This window comes from Taudactylus pleione, unplaced genomic scaffold (assembly GCF_031769625.1).
Source record: "Taudactylus pleione unplaced genomic scaffold, aTauple2 ptg000009l, whole genome shotgun sequence".
In the NCBI taxonomy this organism is placed as follows: domain Eukaryota; kingdom Metazoa; phylum Chordata; class Amphibia; order Anura; family Myobatrachidae; genus Taudactylus; species Taudactylus pleione.
This window is the reverse complement of record NW_028284412.1, coordinates 14,080,974-14,088,577: the sequence shown is the minus strand read 5'-3', so window position 1 is coordinate 14,088,577 and position 7,604 is coordinate 14,080,974.

Genomic DNA, 7,604 nt, shown 5'->3' with positions numbered 1-7,604 from the left:
TTTAATTAGAAATTGGAGTGACATATTATAAATTTCCTTCCAGTTTAGCATCCATTTTCTAAATTTCCTTTTCAAAGAAATTACTCAAAACTAGTTTTCAAAGTGTATCACTATTTCATCTATATAGAAATGGCACATTTAGCAAATTACTGCAACTTTGAAGCCTCAACTCTGTTTTCATCATCTCTTGTCTTTTTGTAAATATGTCCACATACCTCTTCCCACATTAACCCATGTCATATCCCTGTAGCCTTTATTTTCAATTAATGCTTTACTGTAAGAAATGCAAAGCTTTGGAATAAAGAAAAATTGAATTTGTAATCAAGTGATAACAATATATTGAGAGTAATGTTCTTACATTACAAAGCATTTAGTGTACAAATGTGATCAATTTGTAGAACATCTGAAGAGAGTCACAGATACCGTATGTATAAATAGATTAGTGTATGCAGCCTTCTGTGTATACATCTAAACAAACTATAGAGCCACATTAGCTTGGAAAATAATTTGTGAGGCTGGAAACACCTGTTCATTCATTTAAAGAGCATTAAGTAATCTATGTGAGAAAGACAAAAATAAATAATTTGTTTCCAACAGATAAAGTTGCCATATTTTAACAGCTGGTTCTGAATTCCTGGTCAAGATTAGGGTGGGGTATATGAATGGGAATTATTGAATTAAAAAGATTACTATTTCACAAAAAACATTTGGCATGTATACAGGGTAACTTTTTTTTAAATGCAACCATCTCTGTTACATTTTGCCCGATATTCAATGGTCAAAGTGGAAATTTAGATGTGGTATTATGGAAATTTGCAAGTGAACAATCAAAAAAGTAGGGAGAGTGGTGGCATGGCATCCCGCAGTGTACCATTTGTGTTATAAGTCAAACAGAAAAATGTGTTTCAATGTATACAAAAATATTCATCAAAGCTTGCATAAAGAAAGCTATATAACATTCAGAAAAGAAGAAACTGTCTCCACTGTTCATGTCAAGACCTTAAGTTTGTACATAATAATTCTGTAGCATTTTTTTGTAGATATTTAATAATGCTTGTACATGGAACGTTTCAGAAATGACTTTAGAACAAACTAATGTTATGGTGACATTGAACTTATATTTTAGTTACTGCACTTTCTTCTGATTACAATGCAAAAAATGTCCTTATAACTGAATTCTTAATTTTTGCGGCTTTTTATGTGAAATAATGGTTTGGTTTTTGCTTTATTTTGATTGGGGGAGGTATGCTATAAAATGGAAGAGTGCTTGACTCGCACAGATTTTTTTACAGAGCCATCTCTGGAATGTTAGAGGATTTAGCAAGCACTACTGTATATTGAAATGTATTTGAAGTAAGAATTTGTTCAAGCTGGATTTCAGATGGACAGAGCAGTGTACTATTCAGCATATAAAATAGTGAAATTCCAAACATTAAATTCTCAATGAGCTCAATCCAATTAGCCATGAAGGAGGTGAGTTGCCATTGTAACGATGTATAAATGCCAGCAACGGCACCGCAACTCCTTCCCCTAGCAGCCAATTTTACCCTGAACTCGCACATTTTTATACACAGTCCTATGGGGCTGCAAAAAAAATCCACAGGTTCTGCAGTACAGTTAGTGCAGCATACAGTCATACTTATTTGCGCCGCAAGGGGACTCGCGGCTGATTGTGTTGTGCCCAATTAGCTGCGAAGGCACTGCAACTCCTTTCCCTAGTGGCCGATTTCACCCTGGACTCGCAAATTTTTGTGCACAGTCCTATGGTGTTGCGAACAATAATCCTTAACTCCGGTGGTATTGTAAATGCAGTCGCACTTACTCACGCTGCTATGGGACTTGCGGTTAATTGGTTTGAGCCAATGTGTCAGTTTTAAGATCATTGTTGCTTCGTGGACAATAAACTCTCAATTTATCCGCACATATCTTATGGTGATAGTGTTATAATGTAAATAACTTAATTTGATATTCTGATAAAAATCACAATTTAAATGACTAATCACCTAGGTGTTATAAATTCAAAATGTAACCTCACTCTCATTTAAATATAATAATTTCAAAACCATAATGACACTGTTAATATTATATGTGTAACAATTCACCTATTCTTCCAAGAACTCCAGGCACTAGAAAAATGATAAACAAACACTCTTTTTCCCAAAATAATAAAATCACAGTGGTCCAATTCTGAATAACCCCCTGGTGTATTCAATACTCAATGAATATTCAAAATGAGTGGGAGAATTGACAAGCTGTGTCTTGCTGCAGCTGGCAACACTCACTTGTCATCCAACAGACAGTGGCAGTTCAATCATCTTGATCATCATCTTAAACCATCAGAGTTCAGCTAATTTGGGTGACATGGTTTTCTATAAAGTTTAACTGGAGACTTGAGTTCTCTTTTAATTAAAGATGTCATTATTAAATTTTTGGTTAATTCCTATTTTTTTTCTAAATTCCATTATTGTATATTGTTATTCCAGCACCCCCTCTAATTTCTGTAATAGTTTCATGTCCTGAGCAGTATGATTTGGCACTAGTTTTAGTAATACAAGCTCAAAGCAGAACTCTACCAGAAATAAACACATTATTCGCTGTTCCTTTATAACCACCACAAAACTGTAAATTTGTGATATTGGATCTAAGGCAGAATACAGTAATATTTAATAATATTAAATAATATTAAGCAATAAGGTTAGCAGTTTTGGGTGAGATTTGAAAATGTTACTTTATATTGCAGAGAGAGAGTTTTTATATGACTATGGGGCCTATTCATAAACACTAAAATAAAATTTTTAAGGCCATTTTCCTTAATTAACGTTATTTTAGTATTCATGAAGATACTTAGCTCAGGAGATATCACTGATATCTCCTTGCTAAGTCCCCCTGCAATAATTTCCACACTTCCCATACATTAGTATGGGGATGTGGAAATTATGGTATTCATCAAATTCCGAAAATTATGTATTTTCGAAATTTTATTGAGTTACTATTTGCCACTGTGGTGGCGAATAGCAGGTAACACTTACCTGTGTCAGCGTGTGCAGGTCCCCGGGCATCTTCCTCCGTCGCTCTGGTCCCTCCTCTGGCTCCGGAGGCTGGTCTGATAAGTGTTCTCCCATCAGAACACAATAAAGTTGTTTTATTTTCTAAACTACTGTGGTCAGGTGGGAGAACATGTGACAGCACAGCCACCGGAGCCGCTGCAGCGGGCTGGTAAGTGCGGGGAGGTGAGCGGGGGTGGGGAGGAAACAAAATTACCGCAGTTGTAGGTAGTGCTGCGCATGTGCTGGTTCTACGAATGTAACAGCGCATGCGCAGCACGGATTACAGGTGCGGTAATGCGGTGGAGAGGGATAACTATCTATTTCCTGAAAAGCTGTCATCGCAAAAATGACAGCTTTTCAAAATATATAGTTATGGAGAGGAGGAATGATGAATTCCTCTGGTAATTAGGTAGAACCCCCAGAGAAAGTTTAGGTATAATGAATAGGCCTCAGAGAGAGAGAGTTTTGGAGGAGATGTACAGTTTAATAAAAGTTGTGATTGTGAGTTCATTATTTTATTAATTCTTTTGTTTATAGTATACGGCTAGAGAACATTTATGGAATATTGTCGCCGTGATTTTTCTTCCCATTTGTGCTCAACAGAATACTGGAACTGTCGCTGGATGGGTGTTAGGTGTGTTGTGAAAAGCACCATAATGTTTTGAGATGGATTGCTCCTCCCGTCAACTGATGTGCAAGCTTTGGTGATTGATCTAGAATCTAGGCCATTGCATACAGGAGCACTGCATACAGGAACATGTGCTATTGTAAAGCACTAACTGAACAACATCGCTGTGTTTTTTACTGATTCTAAGATTTTACCAAAATTACTGACCAAGTTCATTGTTATTTGAATTAAAAGATAGAAATCATTTATACCAATTTTCTACTTAAAATGATCATGACACCTGATACTGACATTTTACTAAATCAATGACCAGTTAGCTTCAGTTATCAAAATCACAGCTTATGTCATATTTCCGTCAACTGTTGTATTGCTCCAGGATACAATTCCTGATTGGGTCACAGATTTTTTTTCTGCTTCCTATCTACTGGTATAAAATCGGATAACCATGACATTGCTCTACAAGTGTTTCATTAGATTTTTGCTTAGAATTTAATTGTATTGTATGTTTAGCTGGATAAAAATGTTAAATGGGTTTACTTTTTATAGAAAATATTGTGTACTAGTTTTTGTAAAGACAAATACATCAGAAGAACAGCAAGTTTCACTTTCTTAGTAGTTGCTTTCTGATGTCCAAGGACCCCCCTGTTCTCTCATCTGCCATCCTCTGCCGTGCATGCATGATGGCAAGACAGCAGAAATAGGTGGATGCCCGAGCCCGGTTATATTTTGAATATTAGACTTACTCTGGTATCACGGAGGTGTTAAGGGGCCTATCCACTAGGCGACCTGAAAGACTGAATGTCTTGCGTTCAGACCTTCAGGTCGCCGAGGTGCGGTGCCCACATTGAACGACGTTCACTGAATGTCATTCAGTGCAGGAGTCCGACCTCCTATCTCTGAACAATGCAAAGCTGACGAGCATTGTCAGGTTGACGGGCATGTTCAGTAGATAGTCGGGGACGGCAAGGACCCACCGTACACGCGCATCACTGGTCCTTGCCGGCTATCCTTACCCTATACAAAAAAATTGGTTAAGGAATGGCTATTCATTACCCGACTTTGTGAACAATGCGACCAAAACCTCCTGGTTTTGGTCGGATTGTTCACAAAGTTGGGTAATGGATAGGCCCCTTAACTCCTACTACACTGGAGATAGGACTGCATGGTTTTACATGCCTTTAAGTTATATATTTATCTGATGTATGTCATATAAATCCTGTTTAAAAACTCTGCTCTGCCATGTATCTTAAATGAAAATGTATCGTTTATGTGAGTGATGGATGCTCCGCCGTGAGCCAAATATTACCGGCACATTGCAGCCAGATTTTTTTGGCTATAAAAGTCCCACTATTTTTATAAGTGATTTATTATCATATGGTGGTTTATGATCCTTATTTAATAAGCTCGACTCCGACGTGAGCTATACAATATCCTCTCACTGCAGGAATCTCTATCAGTAGCGGTCACGCTGATGCTGTATTTATGCAAAACGTTGTGATTTATGCCTATATACCTGTGTTAAGAGAAGCCTTTTACTATGTATGAATAGGAGTGCACATTTTGAACATTACTATATATGCCTCCCCTGTTTTCTAAGTAAGACTGGTACATGCTCTTTGTCTTGCCTTTGGAACTATCTAATCATTTTACATGAGTAGGAGGGCATGATTTCAACACTGCTACATATGCCTTCTTTGTTCGTAATGAGAGTGATACATGTGTCTGTTTTGTTTCTTTGGCTCTCTGAATTATCTAATCACATTCGGATATATAGGCATTAGGTTAATGAGCAGTGGGCCTGATTCAGAGCCGCTCGCTCTGAATCAGGGCCGGGCCTTTTTTTTTTGGGAGCGGCCTCTTGGCCGCTCGCATAGCTGTAGGTGACCACCCACAGCTATAGCCATGATGATGGTCGCGATGGTCAAGACCATCGCGACCATCAGTCTTGTGACGAGACTCTTGTAGTAGGGTCTCGTTCATCGCAAGCCCCAGAGAGCTTTCGGCTGTAACAGAGCCGGAAGCTCTCCACTGACATCACTCGTGACGTCAGTGGGGCCGCCCCCAAACGGCAAGCGTTCCCTTGGGAACGCCTCCATTTTGGCAGCCACCCCCCCGGCCCGTCCATCAAACGTGGCGAGCTGTCACTCAACATCGACAGCTCGCCTCCTTTGGTGCGAGACCCGGAGCGACGGATTGCCCGTCGCTAGCCGGGTCTCGCGCATGCGCACGACGGAGCATGCGCTGTGGGCCACCATCGACTCGAGCGCTCAGCGCTTGCGACCGGATCTGAATCAGGCCCAGAGATCAGATCTCCGCTTGACTAGCTACTAAGTGAACAAAAAGAAGGAATATATATGAGTCAATATAAGTGTGCAGGTCATCAAATTTATAATCCTTTTGGGATGTATATTAGTAATGAGAAACTCATTCTGGTCTGCTTTATTCAGTCGTCATTTTGTACTATATATATATATATATATATATATATATATATATATATATACATACACACACACCACCAGATGAGAGGCACTCCAGGGTCATTCAGTCAAGTAAATATGGACATCAACTCCACAGCGATTCAATACATATATATATATATTGAATACTACTATTTATCTTTGTCTAAATTCGCCTTGCTAAAATTAGCACTGTTTTAAGAATAGCTATTCCCATAAGCACATGGCTTTGAACTGGACTTATAAGAGACACCCAGTGATCTAGAGATATAAATATATCTCCAATATATTACAATTCTCTGTTATATGTATGTGTGTCAAGTACGTCCTCTTTTGATAATGTTTTGCTGTTTCTCCCACCTACCAATTTTAAATTAGATTAAAAGTGAAGTTTTATATTGCATTTACCATTACAATGAACATAAGAGTGTCCCCAACAAAGAATCTGTCTCTCCTTACATATACATTAAACTGTCTGACTCAGGGGAGCACCGCCAAGTAAATAGTAACATTTCAGTCTTGCTACAAATTGACAATAGCTGGCATGTGTGAAGTGTTTTTTCACGCTAAACCAGCAACATAGGGGTAAATCTGTTCTCTTTCCTGCTGTCTACCATAGACTGCTTGTTGGCTGTAGTGCGGATTCTATCTCTACCTGCTACTGTATATTAAGTCCATATTTGTCTGGGCAATTTGATGGGAATTGACACCCTAGGGCACCTGAAGTGAATGTCATGTGATCAGGTTAGCTCTGCTACTATAGAGTCTATAGGTTGTTGTCTCTCGCATTCACTGATATAATTTTTAACCATAGGTAATATTGAAAGCAGCCAAAGGGACATTTGTAGTTAAGTTTGTATGCTGTACTAGTACTTTTAATGCTAGTACGACACATGAAAGCAGGTCTATAACTGGAAACCATCGCTCATAATAACCTCTTACCCACGTCTGCTGGCCTGTTACTGTCATTTTGGAGTGTTTTGATAGTGTTGCATTTTCTGAACTCCGCCTTCTTCATTCACGGTGCTTAGTCACCTCCAATGACCTCAAAAAAACGTTATATGACATTCAATTTCACTGACTTTTCAACTGTGATAAAGCGCTAGTGGGTGCAGTCAAAATACTAATTGAAATACTAGAAACTTTTCTCATGTCCTACAATGTAGAACACAATTACAAATCTTTTACTGAATGTAAAATGGGGCCCCTGGCATAATTACTGTAGGTGCAAGGGGTGCGGCTGTTATGGGGCCCTAGCCGGCTCTGCGGCCCAGCCCTCTCCCTGCATCTAAGCTACAGCACATAGCTGTGACATTTAGTTTGAGCCATGATTCCACGATGTTAACAGAAGTCAGTTTTAAAGTAGATATATAAAATTGGGGAGAAGCTGATAAATAACAATATGATAGATGTAGAAGGTCTGATCGGTGTCAACTAAAAAACAAATGAATAGATAAATGTTATATACCT